Raw genomic sequence first — 25229 nt, 5'->3', positions numbered from 1 at the left:
GAACGCCCCCTCGAAGACTTAGAATCCTTTCCAAGACATAGAACGCCCCCTTGAACATTTAGAATGCCCCCTCGAAGACATAGAATTCCCTCCTCGAAGACGTAGAACGCCCCCACTCGAAGACTTAGAACGCCCCCCTCGAAGACTTAGAACGCCCCCTTCGAAAACTTAGAACGTCCCCCTCGAAGACACAGAACGCCCCCCTCGAAGACTTAGCACGCCCCCTCGAAGATTTAGGATGCCCCCCTCGGAGACTTATGACGCCCCCCTCGAAGACTTAAAACGCACCCCTCGAAGATTTTGATCGCCCCCTCGAAGACTTAGAATGCCCCCTCGAAAACTTAGAATCCCTTCGAAGACTTAGAATGTCCCCTCGCCCCTCGAAGACTTAGAATGCCCCCTCGAAGACTAAGAACGCCGGCTCTTAGAATTAGAACGGCCCCTCGAAGACAGAACGCCCCCTCGAAAACTTAGAACGCCCCCTTCGAAGAGTTAGAACGCCCCCTAGAAGACTTAGAACGCCCTCTCGAAGACTTAGAATCCTTTCCATGTCTTAGAACGCCCCCTCGAACATTTAGATTGCCCCCTCGAACATTTAGATTGCCCCCTCGAAGACTTCGAATTCCCTTCTCGAAGACTCAGAACGCCCTCCTCAAAGACGTAGAACGCCCCCCTCGAAGACTTAGAACGCCCCCCTCGAAGACTTAGAATCCTTCCCAAGACTTAGAACGCCCCCCTCGAAGATTTAGAACGCCCCCCTCGAAGACATAGAAAGCCCCCCTCGAAGACTTAGATCGCCCCCTCTAAGACTCAGAACGCCCCGCTCGAAGACTTTGAACGCCCCGCTCGAAGACTTAGAACGCCCCCTCGAAGACTTGGAACGCCCCCTTCGAAGACTTAGAACGCCCCGTCGAAGACTTAGAATACACAGTCGAAGATTCAGAATGCCCCCTCGAAGACTTAGAATCCCTTCGAAGACTTAGAATGTCCCCTCGCCCCTCGAAGACTTAGAATGCCCACTCGAAGACTTAGAATGCCCCCCTCGAAGATTTAAAATGCCCCCTCGAAGACTTAGAATTCCCTTCTCGAAGACTTTGAATGCCCTCCTCGAAGACTTAGAACGCTCCCCTCCAAGACTTAGAAAGCCTCCCCCGAAGACTTAGAACGGCCCCCCGAAGACATAGAATGCCTGCCTCGAAGACGTAGAACGCCCCCCTCGAAGACTTAGAACGCCCCCCTCGAAGACTTAGAACGGCCCCCTCGAAGACATAGAACGCCCCCCTCGAAGACTTAGATCGCCCCCTCGAAGACATAGAACGCCCCGCTCGAAGACTTAGAACGCCCCCTCTAAGATTTAAAACGCCCCCTTCGAAGACTTAGAACGCCCCCGCGAAGACTTAGAACGCCCCCTCGAAGACTTTGATCGCCCCCTCGAAGAATTAGAATGCCCCCTCTAAGACTTTGAATCCCTTCGAAGACTTACAATGTCCCCTCCCCCCTCCAAGACTTAGAACGCCCCCTCCCCCCTCCAAGACTTAGAACGCCCCCTCCGAAGACTTAGAACGCCCCCCGAACTCTTAGAACGCCACCCTCCAAGACTTAGAACGACCCTCTCGAAGACTTAGATCGCCCCCTTGAAGACTTAGAACGCCCCGCTCGAAGACTTAGAACGCCCCCTCGAAGAATTGGAACGCCCCCTTCGAAAATTTAGAACGTCCCCGCGAAGACTTAGAACGCCCCCCTCGAAGACTTAGAACGCCCCCTCGAAGACTTAGAATCCTTTCCAAGACTTAGAACGCCCCCTTGAACATTTAGATTGCCCCCTCGAAGACACAGAACGCCCCCCTCGAAGACTTAGATCGCCCCCTCGAAGACTTAGAACGCCCCGCTCGAAGACTCAGAACGCCCCCTCGAAGACTTAGAACGCCCCCTTCGAAGATTTAGAACGCCCCCGCGAAGACTTAGAAAGCCCCCCTTGAAGACTTAGCACGCCCCCTCGAAGATTTAGGATGCCCCCCTCGGAGACTTATGACGCCCCCCTCGAAGATTTAAAACGCACCCCTCGAAGATTTTGATCGCCCTCTCGAAGACTTAGAATGCCCCCTCGAAAACTTAGAATCCCTTCGAAGACTTAGAATGCCCCCCTCGAAGATTTAGAATGCCCCCTCGAAGACTCAGAATTCCCTTCTCGAAGACTTTGAATGCCCTCCTCGAAGACTTAGAACGCTCCCCTCCAAGACTTAGAACGCCTCCCCCGAAAACTTAGAACGCCCCCCCCTTAAGACATAGAACGCCTTCCTCGAAGACGTAGAACGCCCCCCTCGAAGACTTAGAACGTCCCCGCGAAGACTTAGAACGCCCCCTCGAAGACTTAGAATCCTTTCCAAGACTTAGAACGCCCCCTCGAACATTTAGAATGCCCCCTCGAAGACTTCGAATTCCCTTCTCGAAGACTTAGAACGCCCTCCTCGAAGACGTAGAACGCCCCCCCTCGAAGACTTAGAACGCCCCCCTCGAAGACTTAGAATCCTTTCCAAGACTTAGAACGCCCCCTTGAACATTTAGAATGCCCCCTCGAAGACATAGAATTCCCTTCTCGAAGACTTAGAACGCCCTCCTCGAAGACGTAGAACGCGCCCACTCGAAGACTTAAAACGCCCCCCTGGAAGACTTAGAACGCCCCCTCGAAGACTTAGAACGCCCCCTCGAAGACTTAGAACGTCCCCTCGAAGACTTAGAACGCCCCCCTCGAAGACTTAGAACGGCCCCCTCGAACACATAGAACGCCCCCCTCGAAGACTTAGATCGCCCCCTCGAAGACTTAGAACGCCCCGCTCGAAGACTTAGGACGCCCCCTCGAAGACTTAGAACGCCCTCTTCGAAGACTTAGAACGCCCCCGCGGAAACTTAGAACACCCCCCTCGAAGACTTAGCACGCCCCCTCGAAGACTTAGGACGCCCCCCTCGGAGACTTATGACGCCCCCCTCGAAGACTTAAAACGCCCCCCTCGAAGACTTTGATCGCACCCTCGAAGACTTAGAATGCCCCCTCGAAAACTTAGAATCCCTTCGAAGACTTAGAATGTCCCCTCGCCCCTCGAAGACTTAGAATGCCCCCTCGAAGACTAACAACGCCCCCTCTTAGACTTAGAACGGCCCCTCGAAGACTTAGAACGCCCCCTCGAAAACTTAGAACGCCCCTCTCGAAGAGTTAGAACGACCCCTAGAAGACTTAGAACGCCCCCTCGAAGTCTGAGAATGTCCCCTTCCCCCCAAGAAGACTTAGAACGCCCCCTCGAAGACGTAGAACGCCCCCACGAAGACTTAGAACGCCCCCTCGAAGACTTAGAACGCGCCCTCGAAGACTTGGAACGCCCCCTTCGAAGACTTAGAACGCCCCGTCGAAGACTTAGAATACCCAGTCGAAGATTCAGAATGCCCCCTCGAAGACTTAGAATCCCTTCGAAGATTTTGAATGTCCCCTCGCCCCTCGAAGACTTTGAATGCCCACTCGAAGACTTAGAATTCCCTTCTCGAAGACTTTGAATGCCTTCCTCGAAGACTTAGAACGCTCCCCTCCAAGACTTAGAACGCCTCCCCCGAAGACTTAGAACGCCCCCCCGAAGACATAGAACGCCTTCCTCGAAGACGTAGAACGCCCCCCTCGAAGACTTAGAACGCCCCCTCGAAGACGTAGAAAGCCCCGCTCGAAGACTTAGAACGCCCCCTCTAAGACTTAAAACGCCCCCGCGAAGACTTAGAACGCCCCCCTCGAAGACTTTGATCGCCCCCTCGAAGAATTAGAATGCCCCCTCGAAGACTTAGAATACCTTCGAAGACTTACAATGTCCCCTCCCCCCTCCAAGACTTAGAACGCCCCATCCGAAGACTTAGAACGCCCCCCGAAGTCTTAGAACGCCACCCTCCAAGACTTAGAACGACCCTCTCGAAGACATAGATCGCCCCCTCGAAGACTTAGAACGCCCCGCTCGAACACTTAGAACGCCCCCTCGAAGAATTGGAACGGCCCCTTCGAAGACTTAGAACGTCCCCGCGAAGACTTAGAACGCCCCCCTCGAAGACTTGGAATCCTTTCCAAGACTTAGAACGCCCCCTCGAACATTTAGAATGCCCCCTCGAAGACTTCGAATTCCCTTCTCGAAGACTTAGAACGCCCTCCTCGAAGACGTAGAACGCCCCCCCTCGAAGACTTAGAACGCCCCCTCGAAGACTTAGAATCCTTTCCAAGACTTAGAACGCCCCCTTGAACATTTAGAATGCCCCCTCGAAGACATAGAATTCCCTCCTCGAAGACGTAGAACGCCCCCACTCGAAGACTTAGAACGCCCCCCTCGAAGACTTAGAACGCCCCCTTCGAAAACTTAGAACGTCCCCCTCGAAGACACAGAACGCCCCCCTCGAAGACTTAGATCGCCCCCTCGAAGACTTAGAACGCCCCCTTCGAAGACTTAGAACGCCCCCGCGAAGACTTAGAAAGCCCCCCTCGAAGACTTAGCACGCCCCCTCGAAGATTTAGGATGCCCCTCGAAGACTTAGAATCCTTTTCAAGACTTAGAATGCCCCCTCGAAAATTTAGAACGCCCCCTCGAAAATTTAGAATGCCCCCTCGAAGACTTAGAACGCTCCCCCGAAGACTTAGAACGCCCCCCCGAAGACATAGAACGCCTTCCACGAAGACGTAGAACGCCCCCCTCGAAGACTTAGAACGCCCCCCTCGAAGACTTAGAACGGCCCCCTCGAAGACATAGAACGCCCCCCTCGAAGACTTAGATCGCCCCCTCGAAGACGTAGAAAGCCCCGCTCGAAGACTTAGAACGCCCCCTCTAAGACTTAAAACGCCCCCTTCGAAGACTTAGAACGCCCCCGCGAAGACTTAGAACGCCCCCCTCGAAGACTTTGATCGCCCCCTCGAAGAATTAGAATGCCCCCTCGAAGACTTAGAATCCCTTCGAAGACTTACAATGTCCCCTCCCCCTCCAAGACTTAGAACGCCCCCTCCGAAGACTTAGAACGCCCCCCGGAGTCTTAGAACGCCACCCTCCAAGACTTAGAACGACCCTCTCGAAGACTTAGATCGCCCTCTCGAAGAATTAGAACGCCCCGCTCGAAGACTTAGAACGCCCCCTGGAAGAATTGGAACGGCCCCTTCGAAGACTTAGAACGTCCCCGCGAAGACTTAGAACGCCCCCCTCGAAGACTTAGAACGCCCCTCGAAGACTTGGAATCCTTTCCAAGACTTAGAACGCCCCTTGAACATTTAGAATGCCCCCTCGAAGACAAATAATTCCCTTCTTGAAGACTTAGAACACCCTCCTCGAAGACGTAGAACGCCCCCACTCGAAGACTTAGAACGCCCCCCTCGAAGACTTAGAACGCCCCCTTCGAAGACTTAGAACGTCCCCCTCGAAGACACAGAACGCCCCCCTCGAAGACTTACATCGCCCCCTCGAAGACTTAGAACGCCCCGCTCGAAGACTTAGAACGCCCCCTCCAAGACTTAACTTAGAACGCCCCCTCGAAGACTTAGAACGCCCCCTTCGAAGACTTAGAACGTCCCCGCGAAGACTTGGAATCCTTTCCAAGACTTAGAACGCCCCCTCGAACATTTAGAATGCCCCCTCGAAGACTTCGAATTCCCTTCTCGAAGACTCATAACGCCCTCCTCAAAGACGTAGAACGCCCCCACTCGAAAACTTAGAACGCCCCCCTCGAAGACTTAGAACGCCCCCTTCGAAGACTTAGAACGTCCCCCTCGAAGACACAGAACGCCCCCCTCGAAGACATAGATCGCCCCTTTGAAGACTTAGAACGCCCCCTCGAAGACTTAGAACGTCCCCTCGAAGACTTAGAACGCCCCCCTCGAAGACTTAGAACGGCCCCCTCGAACACATAGAACGCCCCCCTCGAAGACTTAGATCGCCCCCTCGAAGACTTAGAACGCCCCGCTCGAAGACTTAGGACGCCCCCTCGAAGACTTAGAACGCCCTCTTCGAAGACTTAGAACGCCCCCGCGGAAACTTAGAACACCCCCCTCGAAGACTTAGCACGCCCCCTCGAAGACTTAGGACGCCCCCCTCGGAGACTTATGACGCCCCCCTCGAAGACTTAAAACGCCCCCCTCGAAGACTTTGATCGCACCCTCGAAGACTTAGAATGCCCCCTCGAAAACTTAGAATCCCTTCGAAGACTTAGAATGTCCCCTCGCCCCTCGAAGACTTAGAATGCCCCCTCGAAGACTAACAACGCCCCCTCTTAGACTTAGAACGGCCCCTCGAAGACTTAGAACGCCCCCTCGAAAACTTAGAACGCCCCCCTCGAAGACTTAGAACGACCCCTAGAAGACTTAGAACGCCCCCTCGAAGTCTGAGAATGTCCCCTTCCCCCCAAGAAGACTTAGAACGCCCCCTCGAAGACGTAGAACGCCCCCACGAAGACTTAGAACGCCCCCTCGAAGACTTAGAACGCGCCCTCGAAGACTTGGAACGCCCCCTTCGAAGACTTAGAACGCCCCGTCGAAGACTTAGAATACCCAGTCGAAGATTCAGAATGCCCCCTCGAAGACTTAGAATCCCTTCGAAGATTTTGAATGTCCCCTCGCCCCTCGAAGACTTTGAATGCCCACTCGAAGACTTAGAATTCCCTTCTCGAAGACTTTGAATGCCTTCCTCGAAGACTTAGAACGCTCCCCTCCAAGACTTAGAACGCCTCCCCCGAAGACTTAGAACGCCCCCCCGAAGACATAGAACGCCTTCCTCGAAGACGTAGAACGCCCCCCTCGAAGACTTAGAACGCCCCTCGAAGACGTAGAAAGCCCCGCTCGAAGACTTAGAACGCCCCCTCTAAGACTTAAAACGCCCCCGCGAAGACTTAGAACGCCCCCCTCGAAGACTTTGATCGCCCCCTCGAAGAATTAGAATGCCCCCTCGAAGACTTAGAATACCTTCGAAGACTTACAATGTCCCCTCCCCCCTCCAAGACTTAGAACGCCCCCTCCGAAGACTTAGAACGCCCCCCGAAGTCTTAGAACGCCACCCTCCAAGACTTAGAACGACCCTCTCGAAGACTTAGATCGCCCCCTCGAAGACTTAGAACGCCCCGCTCGAACACTTAGAACGCCCCCTCGAAGAATTGGAACGGCCCCTTCGAAGACTTAGAACGTCCCCGCGAAGACTTAGAACGCCCCCCTCGAAGACTTGGAATCCTTTCCAAGACTTAGAACGCCCCCTCGAACATTTAGAATGCCCCCTCGAAGACTTCGAATTCCCTTCTCGAAGACTTAGAACGCCCTCCTCGAAGACGTAGAACGCCCCCCCTCGAAGACTTAGAACGCCCCCTCGAAGACTTAGAATCTTTTCCAAGACTTAGAACGCCCCCTTGAACATTTAGAATGCCCCCTCGAAGACATAGAATTCCCTCCTCGAAGACGTAGAACGCCCCCACTCGAAGACTTAGAACGCCCCCCTCGAAGACTTAGAACGCCCCCCTCGAAGACTTAGAACGCCCCCTTCGAAAACTTAGAACGCCCCCTCGAAGATTTAGGATGCCCCCCTCGGAGACATATGACGCCCCCCTCGAAGACTTAAAACGCACCCCTCGAAGATTTTGATCGCCCCCTCGAAGACTTAGAATGCCCCCTCGAAAACTTAGAATCCCTTCGAAGACTTAGAATGTCCCCTCGCCCCTCGAAGACTTAGAATGCCCCCTCGAAGACTAAGAACGCCCCCTCTTAGAATTAGAACGGCCCCTCGAAGACAGAACGCCCCCTCGAAAACTTAGAACGCCCCCTTCGAAGAGTTAGAACGCCCCCTAGAAGTCTTAGAGCGCCCCCTCGAAGTCTTAGAATGTCCCCTTGCCCCCAAGAAGACTTAGAACGCCCCCTCGAAGACTTAGAACGCCCTCTCGAAGACTTAGAACGCCCTCTCGAAGACTTAGAATCCTTTCCAAGACTTAGAACGCCCCCTCGAACATTTAGATTGCCCCCTCGAACATTTAGATTGCCCCCTCGAAGACTTCGAATTCCCTTCTCGAAGACTCAGAACGCCCTCCTCAAAGACGTAGAACGCCCCCTCGAAGACTTAGAACGCCACCCTCGAAGACTTAGAATCCTTTCCAAGACTTAGAACGCCCCCCTCGAAGATTTAGAACGACCCTCTCGAAGACATAGAAAGCCCCCCTCGAAGACTTAGATCGCCCCCTCGAAGACTTAGAACGCCCCGTTCGAAGACTTAGAACGCCCCGCTCGAAGACTTAGAACGCCCCCTCGAAGACTTGGAACGCCCCCTTCGAAGACTTAGAACGCCCCGTCGAAGACTTAGAATACACAGTCGAAGATTCAGAATGCCCCCTCGAAGACTTAGAATCCCTTCGAAGACTTAGAATGTCCCCTCGCCCCTCGAAGACTTAGAATGCCCACTCGAAGACTTAGAATTCCCTTCTCGAAGACTTTGAATGCCCTCCTCGAAGACTTAGAACGCTCCCCTCCAAGACTTAGAACGCCTCCCCCGAAGACTTAGAACGCCCCCCCGAAGACATAGAATGCCTGCCTCGAAGACGTAGAACGCACCCCTCGAAGACTTAGAACGCCCCCCTCGAAGACTTAGAACGGCCCCCTCGAAGACATAGAACGCCTCCCTCGAAGACTTAGATCGCCCCCTCGAAGACATAGAACGCCCCACTCGAAGACTTAGAACGCCCCCTCTAAGACTTAAAACGCCCCCTTCGAAGACTTAGAACGCCCCCGCGAAGACTTAGAACGCCCCCTCGAAGACTTTGATCGCCCCCTCGAAGAATTAGAATGCCCCCTCGAAGACTTAGAATCCCTTCGAAGACTTACAATGTCCCCTCCCCCCTCCAAGACTTAGAACGCCCCCTCCGAAGACTTAGAACGCCCCCCGAAGTCTTAGAACGCCACCCTCCAAGACTTAGAACGACCCTCTCGAAGACTTAGATCGCCCCCTTGAAGACTTAGAACGCCCCGCTCGAAGACTTAGAACGCCCCCTCGAAGAATTGGAACGCCCCCTTCGAAAACTTAGAACGTCCCCGCGAAGACTTAGAACGCCCCCCTCGAAGACTTACAACGCCCCCTCGAAGACTTAGAATCCTTTCCAAGACTTAGAACGCCCCCTTGAACATTTAGATTGCCCCCTCGAAGACATAGAATTCTCTTCTCGAAGACTTAGAACACCCTCCTCGAAGACGTAGAACTGCCCCACTCGAAGACTTAGAACGCCCCCCTCGAAGACTTAGAACGCCCCCTTCGAAGACTTAGAACGTCCCCCTCGAAGACACAGAACGCCCCCCTCGAAGACTTAGATCGCCCCCTGGAAGACTTAGAACGCCCCGCTCGAAGACTTAGAACGCCCCCTCGAAGACTTAGAACGCCCCCTTCGAAGACTTAGAACGCCCCCGCGAAGACTTAGAAAGACCCCTCGAAGACTTAGCACGCCCCCTCGAAGATTTAGGATGCCCCCCTCGGAGACTTATGACGCCCCCCTCGAAGACTTAAAAGGCACCCCTCGAAGATTTTGATCGCCCCCTCGAAGACTTAGAATGCCCCCTCGAAAACTTAGTATCCCTTCGAAGACTTAGAATGTCCCCTCGCCCCTCGAAGACTTAGAATGCCCCCTCGAAGACTAAGAACGCCCCCTCTTAGAATTAGAACGGCCCCTCGAAGACTTAGAACGCCCCCTCGAAAACTTAGAACGCCCCCTTCGAAGAGTTAGAACGCCCCCTAGAAGACTTAGAACGCCCCCTCGAAGTCTTAGAATGTCCCCTTGCCCCCAAGAAGACTTAGAACGCCCCCTCGAAGACTTAGAACGCCCCCACGAAGACTTAGAACGCCCTCTCGAAGACTTAGAATCCTTTCCAAGACTTAGAACGCCCCTCGAACATTTAGAATGCCCCCTCGAAGACTTCGAATTCCCTTCTCGAAGACTCAGAACGCCCTCCACGAAGACGTAGAACGCCCCCCCTCGAAGACGTAGAACGCCCCCCTCGAAGACTTAGAATCCTTTCCAAGACTTAGAACGCCCCCTCGAACATATAGAATGCCCCCTCGAGGACATAGAATTCCCTTCTCGAAGACTTAGAACGCCCCCTCGAAGACTTGGAACGCCCCCTTCGAAGACTTAGAACGCCCCGTCGAAGACTTAGAATACCCAGTCGAAGATTCAGAATGCCCCCTCGAAGACTTAGAATCCCTTCGAAGACTTAGAATGTCCCCTCGCCCCTCGAAGACTTAGAATGCCCACTCGAAGACTTAGAATGCCCCCCTCGAAGATTTAGAATGCCCCCTCGAAGACTTAGAATTCCCTTCTCGAAGACTTTGAATGCCCTCCTCGAAGACTTAGAACGCTGCCCTCCAAGACTTAGAACGCCTCCCCCGAAAACTTAGAACGCCCCACCGAAGACATAGAACGCCTTCCTCGAAGACGTAGAACGCCCCCCTCGAAGACTTAGAACGCCCCCCTCGAAGACTTAGAATCCTTTCCAAGACTTAGAACGCCCCTCTCGAAGACATAGAACGCCCCCCTCGAAGACATAGAACGCCCCCCTCGAAGACTTAGATCGCCCCCTCGAAGACTTAGAACGCCCCGCTCGAAGACTTAGAACGCCCCCTCGAAGACTTGGAACGCCCCCTTCGAAGACTTAGAACGCCCCGTCGAAGACTTAGAATACCCAGTCGAAGATTCAGAATGCCCCCTCGAAGACTTAGAACGCCCCCTTCGAAGATTTAGAACGCCCCCGCGAAGACTTAGAAAGCCCCCCTTGAAGACTTAGCACGCCCCCTCGAAGATTTAGGATGCCCCCTCGGAGACTTATGACGCCCCCCTCGAAGATTTAAAACGCACCCCTCGAAGATTTTGATCGCCCTCTCGAAGACTTAGAATGCCCCCTCGAAAACTTAGAATCCCTTCGAAGACTTAGAATGTCCCCTCGCCCCTCGAAGACTTAGAATGCCCCCTCGAAGACTAAGAACGCCCCCTCTTAGAATTAGAACGGCCCATCGAAGACTTAGAACGCCCCCTCGAAAACTTAGAACGCCCCCTTCGAAGAGTTAGAACGCCCCATTCGAAGAGTTAGAACGCCCCCTAGAAGACTTAGAACGCCCCCTCGAAGACTTAGAATGTCCCCTTGCCCCCTCGAAGACTTAGAACGCCCCCTCGAAAACTTAGAACGCCCCCCTCGAAGAGTTAGAACGACCCCTAGAAGACTTAGAACGCCCCCTCGAAGTCTTAGAATGTCCCCTTCCCCCCAAGAAGACTTAGAACGCCCCGTTCGAAGACTTAGAATGCCTTCCTCGAAGACTTAGAACGCTCCCCTCCAAGACTTAGAACGTCTCCCCCGAAGACTTAGAACGCCCCCCCGAAGACATAGAACGCCTTCCTCGAAGACGTAGAACGCCCCCTCGAAGACTTAGAACGTCTCCCTCGAAGAGTTAGAACGGCCCCCTCGAAGACATAGAACGCCCCCCTCGAAGACTTAGGTCGCCCCCTCGAAGACGTAGAAAGCCCCGCTCGAAGACTTAGAACGCCCCCTCTAAGACTTAAAACGCCCCCTTCGAAGACTTAGAACGCCCCCGCGAAGACTTAGAACGCCCACTCGAAGACTTTGATCGCCCCCTCGAAGAATTAGAATGCCCCCTCGAAGACTTAGAATACCTTCGAAGACTTACAATGTCCCCTCCCCCCTCCAAGACTTAGAACGCCCCCTCCGAAGACTTAGAACGCCCCCCGAAGTCTTAGAACGCCACCCTCCAAGACTTAGAACGACCCTCTCGAAGACTTAGATCGCCCCCTCGAAGACTTAGAACGCCCCGCTCGAAGACTTAGAACGCCCCCTCGAAGAATTGGAACGGCCCCTTCGAAGACTTAGAACGTCCCCGCGAAGACTTAGAACGCCCCCCTCGAAGACTTAGAACGCAACCTCGAAGACTTGGAATCCTTTCCAAGACTTAGAACGCCCCCTTGAACATTTAGAATGCCCCCTCGAAGACATAGAATTCCCTCCTCGAAGACGTAGAACGCCCCCACTCGAAGACTTAGAACGCCCCCCTCGAAGACTTAGAACGCCCCCCTCGAAGACTTAGAACGCCTCCTTCGAAAACTTAGAACGTCCCCCTCGAAGACACAGAACGCCCCCCTCGAAGACTTAGATCGCCCCCTCGAAGACTTAGAACGCCCCGCTCGAAGACTTAGAACGCCCCCTCGAAGACTTAGAACGCCCCCTTCGAAGACTTAGAACGCCCCCGCGAAGACTTAGAAAGCCACCCTCGAAGACTTAGCACGCCCCCTCGAAGATTTAGGATGCCCCCCTCGGAGACATATGACGCCCCCCTCGAAGACTTAAAACGCACCCCTCGAAGATTTTGATCGCCCCCTCGAAGACTTAGAATGCCCCCTCGAAAACTTAGAATCCCTTCGAAGACTTAGAATGTCCCCTCGCCCCTCGAAGACTTAGAATGCCCCCTCGATGACTAAGAACGCCCCCTCTTAGAATTAGAACGGCCCCTCGAAGACAGAACGCCCCCTCGAAAACTTAGAACGCCCCCTTCGAAGAGTTAGAACGCCCCCTAGAAGTCTTAGAGCGCCCCCTCGAAGTCTTAGAATGTCCCCTTGCCCCCAAGAAGACTTAGAACGCCCCCTCGAAGACTTAGAACGCCCTCTCGAAGACTTAGAACGCCCTCTCGAAGACTTAGAATCCTTTCCAAGACTTAGAACGCCCCCTCGAACATTTAGATTGCCCCCTCGAAGACTTCGAATTCCCTTCTCGAAGACTCAGAACGCCCTCCTCAAAGACGTAGAACGCCCCCTCGAAGACTTAGAACGCCCCCCTCGAAGACTTAGAATCCTTTCCAAGACTTAGAACGCCCCCCTCGAAGATTTAGAACGACCCTCTCGAAGACATAGAAAGCCCCCCTCGAAGACTTAGATCGCCCCCTCGAAGACTTAGAACGCCCCGTTCGAAGACTTAGAACGCCCCGCTCGAAGACTTAGAACGCCCCCTCGAAGACTTGGAACGCCCCCTTCGAAGACTTAGAACGCCCCGTCGAAGACTTAGAATACACAGTCGAAGATTCAGAATGCCCCCTCGAAGACTTAGAATCCCTTCGAAGACTTAGAATGTCCCCTCGCCCCTCGAAGACTTAGAATGCCCACTCGAAGACTTAGAATTCCCTTCTCGAAGACTTTGAATGCCCTCCTCGAAGACTTAGAACGCTCCCCTCCAAGACTTAGAACGCCTCCCCCGAAGACTTAGAACGCTCCCCGAAGACATAGAATGCCTGCCTCGAAGACGTAGAACGCACCCCTCGAAGACTTAGAACGCCCCCCTCGAAGACTTAGAACGGCCCCCTCGAAGACATAGAACGCCTCCCTCGAAGACTTAGATCACCCCCTCGAAGACATAGAACGCCCCACTCGAAGACTTAGAACGCCCCCTCTAAGACTTAAAACGCCCCCTTCGAAGATTTAGAACGCCCCCGCGAAGACTTAGAACGCCCCCTCGAAGACTTTGATCGCCCCCTCGAAGAATTAGAATGCCCCCTCGAAGACTTAGAATCCCTTCGAAGACTTACAATGTCCCCTCCCCCCTCCAAGACTTAGAACGCCCCCTCCGAAGACTTAGAACGCCCCCCGAAGTCTTAGAACGCCACCCTCCAAGACTTAGAACGACCCTCTCGAAGACTTAGATCGCCCCCTTGAAGACTTAGAACGCCCCGCTCGAAGACTTAGAACGCCCCCTCGAAGAATTGGAACGCCCCCTTCGAAAACTTAGAACGTCCCCGCGAAGACTTAGAACGCCCCCCTCGAAGACTTACAACGCCCCCTCGAAGACTTAGAATCCTTTCCAAGACTTAGAACGCCCCCTTGAACATTTAGATTGCCCCCTCGAAGACATAGAATTCCCTTCTCGAAGACTTAGAACACCCTCCTCGAAGACGTAGAACTGCCCCACTCGAAGACTTAGAACGCCCCCCTCGAAGACTTAGAACGCCCCCTTCGAAGACTTAGAACGTCCCCCTCGAAGACACAGAACGCCCCCCTCGAAGACTTAGATCGCCCCCTGGAAGACTTAGAACGCCCCGCTCGAAGACTTAGAACGCCCCCTCGAAGACTTAGAACGCCCCCTTCGAAGACTTAGAACGCCCCCGCGAAGACTTAGAAAGACCCCTCGAAGACTTAGCACGCCCCCTCGAAGATTTAGGATGCCCCCCTCGGAGACTTATGACGCCCCCCTCGAAGACTTAAAAGGCACCCCTCGAAGATTTTGATCGCCCCCTCGAAGACTTAGAATGCCCCCTCGAAAACTTAGTATCCCTTCGAAGACTTAGAATGTCCCCTCGCCCCTCGAAGACTTAGAATGCCCCCTCGAAGACTAAGAACGCCCCCTCTTAGAATTAGAACGGCCCCTCGAAGACTTAGAACGCCCCCTCGAAAACTTAGAACGCCCCCTTCGAAGAGTTAGAACGCCCCCTAGAAGACTTAGAACGCCCCCTCGAAGTCTTAGAATGTCCCCTTGCCCCCAAGAAGACTTAGAACGCCCCCTCGAAGACTTAGAACGCCCCCACGAAGACTTAGAACGCCCTCTCGAAGACTTAGAATCCTTTCCAAGACTTAGAACGCCCCCTCGAACATTTAGAATGCCCCCTCGAAGACTTCGAATTCCCTTCTCGAAGACTCAGAACGCCCTCCACGAAGACGTAGAACGCCCCCCCCCTCGAAGACGTAGAACGCCCCCCTCGAAGACTTAGAATCCTTTCCAAGACTTAGAACGCCCCCTCGAACATATAGAATGCCCCCTCGAGGACATAGAATTCCCTTCTCGAAGACTTAGAAGGCCCCCACTCGAAGACTTAGAACGCCCCCCCTCGAAGACATAGAACGCCCCCCTCGAAGACTTGGAACACCACCTTCAAAGACTTAGAACGTCCCAGCGAAGACTTAGAACGCCCCCCTCGAAGACTTAGCACGCCCCCTCGAAGTCTTAGAATGTCCACTTGCCCCCCAAGAAGACTTAGAACGCCCCCTGGAAGACTTAGAACGCCCCCTGGAAGACTTAGAACGCCCCCTCGAACATTTAGAATGCCCCCTCGAGGACATAGAATTCCCTTCTCGAAGACTTAGAACGCCCTCCTCGAAGACGTAGAAGGCCCCCACTCGAAGACTTAGAACGCCCCCCTCGAAGACATAGAACGCCCCCTCGAAGACTTGGAACGCCCCCTTCGAAGACTTAGAACGTCCCCGCGAAGACTTAGAACGCCCCCCTCGAAGACTTAGCACGCCCCCTCGAAGTCTTAGAATGTCCCCTTGCCCCCCAAGAAGACTTAGAACGCCCCCTGGAAGACTTAGAACGCCCCCTGGAAGACTTAGAACGCCCCCTGGAAGACTTAGAACGCCCCCGCGAAGACTTAGAACGCCCCCCTCGAAGACTTAGAACGCGCCCTCGAAGACTTAGAATCCTTTTCAAGACTTAGAACGCCCCCTCGAACATTTAGAATGCCCCCCTCGAAGACTTCGAATTCCCTTCTCGAAGACTTAGAACGATCCCCTCGAAGACTTAGAACGCCCTCCTCGAAGACTTAGAATCCTTTCCAAGACTTACAACGCCCCCTCGAACATTTAGAATGCCCCCTCGAAGACATAGAATTCCCTTCTCGAAGACTTAGAACGCCCTCCTCGAAGACGTAGAACGCCCCCACTCGAAGACTTAGAACGCCCCCCTCGAAGACTTAGAACGCCCCGCTCGAAGACTTAGAACGCCCCGCTCGAAGACTTAGAACGCCCACTCGAAGACTTGGAACGCCCCCTTCGAAGACTTAGAACGCCCCCTTGAAGACTTAGAATCCTTTCCAAGACTGAGAACGCCCCCTCGAACATTTAGAATGCCCCCTCCAAGACTTCGAATTCCCTTCTCGAAGACTTTGAACGCCCTCCTCGAAGACGTAGAACGCCCCCCTCGAAGACTCAGAACGCCCTCCTCGAAGACTTAGAATCCTTTCCAAGACTTAGAACGCCCCCTCGAACATTTAGAATGCCCCCTCGAAGACTTCGAATTCCCTTCTCGAAGACTTAGAACGCCCTCCTCGAAGACGTAGAACGCCCCCCTCGAAGACTTAGAACGCCCCCTCGAAGACTTAGAATCCTTTCCAAGACATAGAACGCCCCCTTGAACATTTAGAATGCCCCCTCGAAGACATAGAATTCCCTCCTCGAAGACCTAGAACGCCCCCACTCGAAGACTTAGAACGCCCCCCTCGAAGACTTAGAACGCCTCCTTCGAAAACTTAGAACGTCCCCCTCGAAGACACAGAACGCCCCCCTCGAAGACTTAGATCGCCCCCTCGAAGACTTAGAACGCCCCGCTCGAAGACTTAGAACGCCCCCTCGAAGACTTAGAACGCCCCCTTCGAAGACTTAGAACGCCCCCGCGAAGACTTAGAAAGCCCCCCTCGAAGACTTAGCACGCCCCCTCGAAGATTTAGGATGCCCCCCTCGGAGACTTATGACGCCCCCCTCGAAGACTTAAAACGCACCCCTCGAAGATTTTGATCGCCCCCTCGAAGACTTAGAATGCCCCCTCGAAAACTTAGAATCCCTTCGAAGACTTAGAATGTCCCCTCGCCCCTCGAAGACTTAGAATGCCCCCTCGAACACTAAGAACGCCGGCTCTTAGAATTAGAACGGCCCCTCGAAGACAGAACGCCCCCTCGAAAACTTAGAACGCCCCCTTCGAAGAGTTAGAACGCCCCCTAGAAGACTTAGAGCGCGCCCTCGAAGACTTAGAATGTCCCCTTGCCCCCAAGAAGATTTAGAACGCCCCCTCGAAGACTTAGAACGCCCTCTCGAAGACTTAGAACGCCCTCTCGAAGACTTAGAATCCTTTCCAAGTCTTAGAACGCCCCCTCGAACATTTAGATTGCCCCCTCGAACATTTAGATTGCCCCCTCGAAGACTTCGAATTCCCTTCTCGAAGACTCAGAACGCCCTCCTCAAAGACGTAGAACGCCCCCCTCGAAGACTTAGAACGCCCCCCTCGAAGACTTAGAATCCTTCCCAAGACTTAGAACGCCCCCCTCGAAGATATAGAACGACCCCTCGAAGACATAGAAAGCCCCCCTCGAAGACTTAGATCGCCCCCTCGAAGACTCAGAACGCCCCCCTCGAAGATTTAAAATGCCCCCTCGAAGACTTAGAATTCCCTTCTCGAAGACTTTGAATGCCCTCCTCGAAGACTTAGAACGCTCCCCTCCAAGACTTAGAACGCCTCCCCCGAAGACTTAGAACGCCCCCCCGAAGACATAGAATGCCTGCCTCGAAGACGTAGAACGCCCCCCTCGAAGACTTAGAACGCCCCCCTCGAAGACTTAGAACGGCCCCCTCGAAGACATAGAACGCCCCCCTCGAAGACTTAGATCGCCCCCTCGAAGACATAGAACACCCCGCTCGAAGACTTAGAACGCCCCCTCTAAGACTTAAAACGCCCCCTTCGAAGACTTAGAACGCCCCCGCGAAGACTTAGAACGCCCCCTCGAAGACTTTGATCGCCCCCTCGAAGAATTAGAATGCCCCCTCGAAGACTTTGAATCCCTTCGAAGACTTACAATGTACCCTCCCCCCTCCAAGACTTAGAACGCCCCCTCCGAAGACTTAGAACGCCCCCCGAAGTCTTAGAACGCCACCCTCCAAGACTTAGAACGACCCTCTCGAAGACTTAGATCGCCCCCTTGAAGACTTAGAAGCCCCGCTCGAAGACTTAGAACGCCCCCTCGAAGAATTGGAACGCCCCCTTCGAAAACTTAGAACGTCCCCGCGAAGACTTAGAACGCCCCCCTCGAAGACTTAGAACGCCCCCTCGAAGACTTAGAATCCTTTCCAAGACTTAGAACGCCCCCTTGAACATTTAGATTGCCCCCTCGAAGACACAGAACGCCCCCCTCGAAGACTTAGATCGCCCCCTCGAAGACTTAGAACGCCCCGCTCGAAGACTTAGAACGCCCCCTCGAAGACTTAGAACGCCCCCTTCGAAGATTTAGAACGCCCCCGCGAAGACTTAGAAAGCCCCCCTTGAAGACTTAGCACGCCCCCTCGAAGATTTAGGATGCCCCCCTCGGAGACTTATGACGCCCCCCTCGAAGATTTAAAACGCACCCCTCGAAGATTTTGATCGCCCTCTCGAAGACTTAGAATGCCCCCTCGAAAACTTAGAATCCCTTCGAAGACTTAGAATGTCCCCTCGCCCCTCGAAGACTTAGAATGCCCCCTCGAAGACTAAGAACGCCCCCTCTTAGAATTTGAACGGCCCATCGAAGACTTAGAACGCCCCCTCGAAGACTTAGAACGCCCCCTTCGAAGAGTTAGAACGCCCCCTTCGAAGAGTTAGAACGCCCCCTAGAAGACTTAGAACGCCCCCTCGAAGTCTTAGAATGTCCCCTTGCCCCCAAGAAGACTTAGAACGCCCCCTCGAAGACTTAGAACGCCCTCTCGAAAAATTAGAACGCCCTCTCGAAGACTTAGAATCCTTTCCAAGACTTAGAACGCCCCCTCGAACATTTAGAATGCCCCCTCGAAGACTTCGAATTCCCTTCTCGAAGACTCAGAACGCCCTCCTCAAAGACGTAGAACGCCCCCCCTCGAAGACTTAGAACGCCCCCCTCGAAGACTTGGAACGCCCCATTCGAAGACTTAGAACGCCCCGTCGAAGACTTAGAATACCCAGTCGAAGATTCAGAATGCCCCCTCGAAGACTTAGAATCCCTTCGAAGACTTAGAATGTCCCCTCGCCCCTCGAAGACTTAGAATGCCCACTCGAAGATTTAGAATGCCCCCCTCGAAGATTTAGAATGCCCCCTCGAAGACTTAGAATTCCCTTCTCGAAGATTTTGAATGCCCTCCTCGAAGACTTAGAACGCTCCCCTCCAAGACTTAGAACGCCTCCCCCGAAAACTTAGAACGCCCCCCCCCGAAGACATAGAACGCCTTCCTCGAAGACGTAGAACGCCCCCCTCGAAGACTTAGAACGTCCCCGCGAAGACTTAGAACGCCCCCTCGAAGACTTAGAATCCTTTCCAAGACTTAGAACGCCCCCTCGAACATTTAGAATGCCCCCTCGAAGACTTCGAATTCCCTTCTCGAAGACTTAGAACGCCCTCCTCGAAGACGTAGAACGCCCCCCTCGAAGACTTAGAACGCCCCCCTCGAAGACTTAGAATCCTTTCCAAGACTTAGAACGCCCCCTTGAACATTTAGAATGCCCCCTCGAAGACATAGAATTCCCTTCTCGAAGACTTAGAACGCCCTCCTCGAAGACGTAGAACGCGCCCACTCGAAGACTTAAAACGCCCCCCTCGAAGACTTAGAACGCCCCCTCGAAGACTTAGAACGCCCCCTCGAAGACTTAGAACGTCCCCTCGAAGACTTAGAACGCCCCCCTCGAAGACTTAGAACGGCCCCCTCGAACACATAGAACGCCCCCCTCGAAGACTTAGATCGCCCCCTCGAAGACATAGAACGCCCCGCTCGAAGACTTAGGACGCCCCCTCGAAGACTTAGAACGCCCTCTTCGAAGACTTAGAACGCCCCCGCGGAAACTTAGAACGCCCCCCTCGAAGACTTAGCACGCCCCCTCGAAGACTTAGGACGCCCCCCTCGGAGACTTATGACCCCCCCTCGAAGACTTAAAACGCCCCCCTCGAAGACTTTGATCGCACCCTCGAAGACTTAGAATGCCCCCTCGAAAACTTAGAATCCCTTCGAAGACTTAGAATGTCCCCTCGCCCCTCGAAGACTTAGAATGCCCACTCGAAGACTTAGAATGCCCCCCTCGAAGATTTAAAATGCCCCCTCGAAGACTTAGAATTCCCTTCTCGAAGACTTTGAATGCCCTCCTCGAAGACTTAGAACGCTCCCCTCCAAGACTTAGAACGCCTCCCCCGAAGACTTAGAACGCCCCCCCGAAGACATAGAATGCCTGCCTCGAAGACGTAGAACGCCCCCCTCGAAGACTTAGAACGCCCCCCTCGAAGACTTAGAACGGCCCCCTCGAAGACATAGAACTCCCCCCTCGAAGACTTAGATCGCCCCCTCGAAGACATAGAACGCCCCGCTCGAAGACTTAGAACGCCCCCTCTAAGACTTAAAACGCCCCCTTCGAAGACTTAGAACGCCCCCGCGAAGACTTAGAACGCCCCCTCGAAGACTTTGATCGCCCCCTCGAAGAATTAGAATGCCCCCTCGAAGACTTTGAATCCCTTCGAAGACTTACAATGTCCCCTCCCCCCTCCAAGACTTAGAACGCCCCCTCCGAAGACTTAGAACGCCCCCCGAAGTCTTAGAACGACCCTCTCGAAGACTTAGATCGCCCCCTTGAAGACTTAGAACGCCCCGCTCGAAGACTTAGAACGCCCCCTCGAAGAATTGGAACGCCCCCTTCGAAAACATAGAACGTCCCCGCGAAGACTTAGAACGCCCCCCTCGAAGACTTAGAACGCCCCCTCGAAGACTTAGAATCCTTTCCAAGACTTAGAACGCCCCCTTGAACATTTAGATTGCCCCCTCGAAGACACAGAACGCCCCCCTCGAAGACTTAGATCGCCCCCTCGAAGACTTAGAACGCCCCGCTCGAAGACTTAGAACGCCCCCTCGAAGACTTAGAACGCCCCCCTCGAAGACTTTGATCGCCCCCTCGAAGAATTAGAATGCCCCCTCGAAGACTTAGAATACCTTCGAAGACTTACAATGTCCCCTCCCCCCTCCAAGACTTAGAACGCCCCCTCCGAAGACTTAGAACGCCCCCCGAAGTCTTAGAACGCCACCCTCCAAGACTTAGAACGACCCTCTCGAAGACTTAGATCGCCCCCTCGAAGACTTAGAACGCCCCGCTCGAAGACTTAGAGCGCCCCCTCGAAGACTTAGAATTCCCTCCTCGAAGACGTAGAACGCCCCCACTCGAAGACTTAGAACGCCCCCCTCGAAGACTTAGAACGCCCCCCTCGAAGACTTAGAACGCCCCCTTCGAAAACTTAGAACGTCCCCCTCGAAGACACAGAACGCCTCCCTCGAAGACTTAGATCGCCCCCTCGAAGACTTAGAACGCCCCGCTCGAAGACTTAGAACGCCCCCTCGAAGACTTAGAACGCCCCCTTCGAAGACTTAGAACGCCCCCGCGAAGACTTAGAAAGCCCCCCTCGAAGACTTAGCACGCCCCCTCGAAGATTTAGGATGCCCCCCTCGGAGACTTATGACGCCCCCCTCGAAGACTTAAAACGCACCCCTCGAAGATTTTGATCGCCCCCTCGAAAACTTAGAATCCCTTCGAAGACTTAGAATGTCCCCTCGCCACTCTAAGACTTAGAATGCCCCCTCGAAGACTAAGAACGCCCCCTCTTAGAATTAGAACGGCCCCTCGAAGACAGAACGCCCCATCGAAAACTTAGAACGCCCCCTTCGAAGAGTTAGAACGCCCCCTAGAAGACTTAGAGCGCCCCCTCGAAGTCTTAGAATGTCCCCTTGCCCCCAAGAAGACTAAGAACGCCCCCTCTTAGAATTAGAACGGCCCCTCGAAGACTTAGAACGCCCCCTCGAAAACTTAGAACGCCCCCTTCGAAGAGTTAGAACGCCCCCTAGAAGACTTAGAACGCCCCCTCGAAGTCTTAGAATGTCCCCTTGCCCCCAAGAAGACTTAGAACGCCCCCTCGAAGACTTAGAACGCCCCCACGAAGACTTAGAACGCCCTCTCGAAGACTTAGAATCCTTTCCAAGACTTAGAACGCCCCCTCGAACATTTAGAATGCCCCCTCGAAGACTTCGAATTCCCTTCTCGAAGACTCAGAACGCCCTCCACGAAGACGTAGAACGCCCCCCCTCGAAGACGTAGAACGCCCCCCTCGAAGACTTAGAATCCTTTCCAAGACTTAGAACGCCCCCTCGAACATATAGAATGCCCCCTCGAGGACATAGAATTCCCTTCTCGAAGACTTAGAACGCCCTCCTCGAAGACGTAGAAGGCCCCCACTCGAAGACTTAGAACGTCCCCCCTCGAAGATATAGAACGCCCCCCTCGAAGACTTGGAACGCCACCTTCAAAGACTTAGAACGTCCCAGCGAAGACTTAGAACGCCCCCCTCGAAGACTTAGCACGCCCCCTCGAAGTCTTAGAATGTCCACTTGCCCCCCAAGAAGACTTAGAACGCCCCCTGGAAGACTTAGAACGCCCCCTCGAACATTTAGAATGCCCCCTCGAGGACATAGAATTCCCTTCTCGAAGACTTAGAACGCCCTCCTCGAAGACGTAGAAGGCCCCCACTCGAAGACTTAGAACGCCCCCCTCGAAGACATAGAACGCCCCCTCGAAGACTTGGAACGCCCCCTTCGAAGACTTAGAACGTCCCCGCGAAGACTTAGAACGCCCCCCTCGAAGACTTAGCACGCCCCCTCGAAGTCTTAGAATGTCCCCTTGCCCCCCAAGAAGACTTAGAACGCCACCTGGAAGACTTAGAACGCCCCCTGGAAGACTTAGAACGCCCCCTGGAAGACTTAGAACGCCCCCGCGAAGACGTAGAACGCCCCCACTCGAAGACTTAGAACGCCCACCTCGAAGACTTAGAACGCCCCGCTCGAAGACTTAGAACGCCCCGCTCGAAGACTTAGAACGCCCACTCGAAGACTTGGAACGCCCCCTTCGAAGACTTAGAACGCCCCCTTGAAGACTTAGAATCCTTTCCAAGACTGAGAACGCCCCCTCGAACATTTAGAATGCCCCCTCGAAGACTTCGAATTCCCTTCTCGAAGACTTTGAACGCCCTCCTCGAAGACGTAGAACGCCCCCCTCGAAGACACAGAACGCCCTCCTCGAAGACTTAGAATCCTTTCCAAGACTTAGAACGCCCCCTCGAACATTTAGAATGCCCCCTCGAAGACTTCGAATTCCCTTCTCGAAGACTTAGAACGCCCTCCTCGAAGACGTAGAACGCCCCCCTCGAAGACTTAGAACGCCCCCTCGAAGACTTAGAATCCTTTCCAAGACATAGAACGCCCCCTTGAACATTTAGAATGCCCCCTCGAAGACATAGAATTCCCCCCTCCAAGACTTAGAACGCCCCCTCCGAAGACTTAGAACGCCCCCCGAAGTCTTAGAACGCCACCCTCCAAGACTTAGAACGACCCTCTCGAAGACTTAGATCGCCCCCTCGAAGACTTAGAACGCCCCGCTCGAAGACTTAGAGCGCCCCCTCGAAGAATTGGAACGGCCCCTTCGAAGACTTAGAACGTCCCCGCGAAGACTTAGAACGCCCCCCTCGAAGACTTAGAACGCCACCTCGAAGACTTGGAATCCTTTCCAAGACTTAGAACGCCCCCTCGAACATTTAGAATGCCCCCTCGAAGACTTCGAATTCCCTTCTCGAAGACTTAGAACGCCCTCCTCGAAGACGTAGAACGCACCCCCTCGAAGACTTACACCGCCCCCTCGAAGACTTAGAATTCCCTCCTCGAAGACGTAGAACGCCCCCACTCGAAGACTTAGAACGCCCCCCTCGAAGACTTAGAACGCCCCCCTCGAAGACTTAGAACGCCCCCTTCGAAAACTTAGAACGTCCCCCTCGAAGACACAGAACGCCCCCCTCGAAGACTTAGATCGCCCCCTCGAAGACTTAGAACGCCCCGCTCGAAGACTTAGAACGCCCCCTCGAAGACTTAGAACGCCCCCTTCGAAGACTTAGAACGCCCCCGCGAAGACTTAGAAAGCCCCCCTCGAAGACTTAGCACGCCCCCTCGAAGATTTAGGATGCCCCCCTCGGAGACTTATGACGCCCCCCTCGAAGACTTAAAACGCACCCCTCGAAGATTTTGATCGCCCCCTCGAAGACTTAGAATGCCCCCTCGAAAACTTAGAATCCCTTCGAAGACTTAGAATGTCCCCTCGCCCCTCTAAGACTTAGAATGCCCCCTCGAAGACTAAGAACGCCCCCTCTTAGAATTAGAACGGCCCCTCGAAGACAGAACGCCCCATCGAAAACTTAGAACGCCCCCTTCGAAGAGTTAGAACGCTCCCTAGAAGACTTAGAGCGCCCCCTCGAAGTCTTAGAATGTCCCCTTGCCCCCAAGAAGACTAAGAACGCCCCCTCTTAGAATTAGAACGGCCCCTCGAAGACTTAGAACGCCCCCTCGAAAACTTAGAACGCCCCCTTCGAAGAGTTAGAACGCCCCCTAGAAGACTTAGAACGCCCCCTCGAAGTCTTAGAATGTCCCCTTGCCCCCAAGAAGACTTAGAACGCCACCTCGAAGACTTAGAACGCCCCCACGAAGACTTAGAACGCCCTCTCGAAGACTTAGAATCCTTTCCAAGACTTAGAACGCCCCCTCGAACATTTAGAATGCCCCCTCGAAGACTTCGAATTCCCTTCTCGAAGACTCAGAACGCCCTCCACGAAGACGTAGAACGCCCCCCCTCGAAGACGTAGAACGCCCCCCTCGAAGACTTAGAATCCTTTCCAAGACTTAGAACGCCCCCTCGAACATATAGAATGCCCCCTCGAGGACATAGAATTCCCTTCTCGAAGACTTAGAACGCCCTCCTCGAAGACGTAGAAGGCCCCCACTCGAAGACTTAGAACGTCCCCCCTCGAAGACATAGAACGCCCCCCTCGAAGACTTGGAACGCCACCTTCAAAGACTTAGAACGTCCCAGCGAAGACTTAGAACGCCCCCCTCGAAGACTTAGCACGCCCCCTCGAAGTCTTAGAATGTCCACTTGCCCCCCAAGAAGACTTAGAACGCCACCTGGAAGACTTAGAACGCCCCCTGGAAGACTTAGAACGCCCCCTGGAAGACTTAGAACGCCCCCGCGAAGACTTAGAACGCCCCCTTCGAAGACTTAGAACGCCCCCTTGAAGACTTAGAATCCTTTCCAAGACTGAGAACGCCCCCTCGAACATTTAGAATGCCCCCTCGAAGACTTCGAATTCCCTTCTCGAAGACTTTGAACGCCCTCCTCGAAGACGTAGAACGCCCCCCTCGAAGACTCAGAACGCCCTCCTCGAAGACTTAGAATCCTTTCCAAGACTTAGAACGCCCCCTCGAACATTTAGAATGCCCCCTCGAAGACTTCGAATTCCCTTCTCGAAGACTTAGAACGCCCTCCTCGAAGACGTAGAACGCCCCCCTCGAAGACTTACAACGCCCCCTCGAAGACTTAGAATCCTTTCCAAGAC

This window comes from Stegodyphus dumicola, chromosome 10, assembly GCF_044657685.1.
Source record: "Stegodyphus dumicola isolate Sdum_Otavi_A_Nest chromosome 10, ASM4465768v1".
In the NCBI taxonomy this organism is placed as follows: Eukaryota; Metazoa; Arthropoda; class Arachnida; order Araneae; family Eresidae; genus Stegodyphus; species Stegodyphus dumicola.
Note: the sequence above shows the minus strand (reverse complement) of the source record.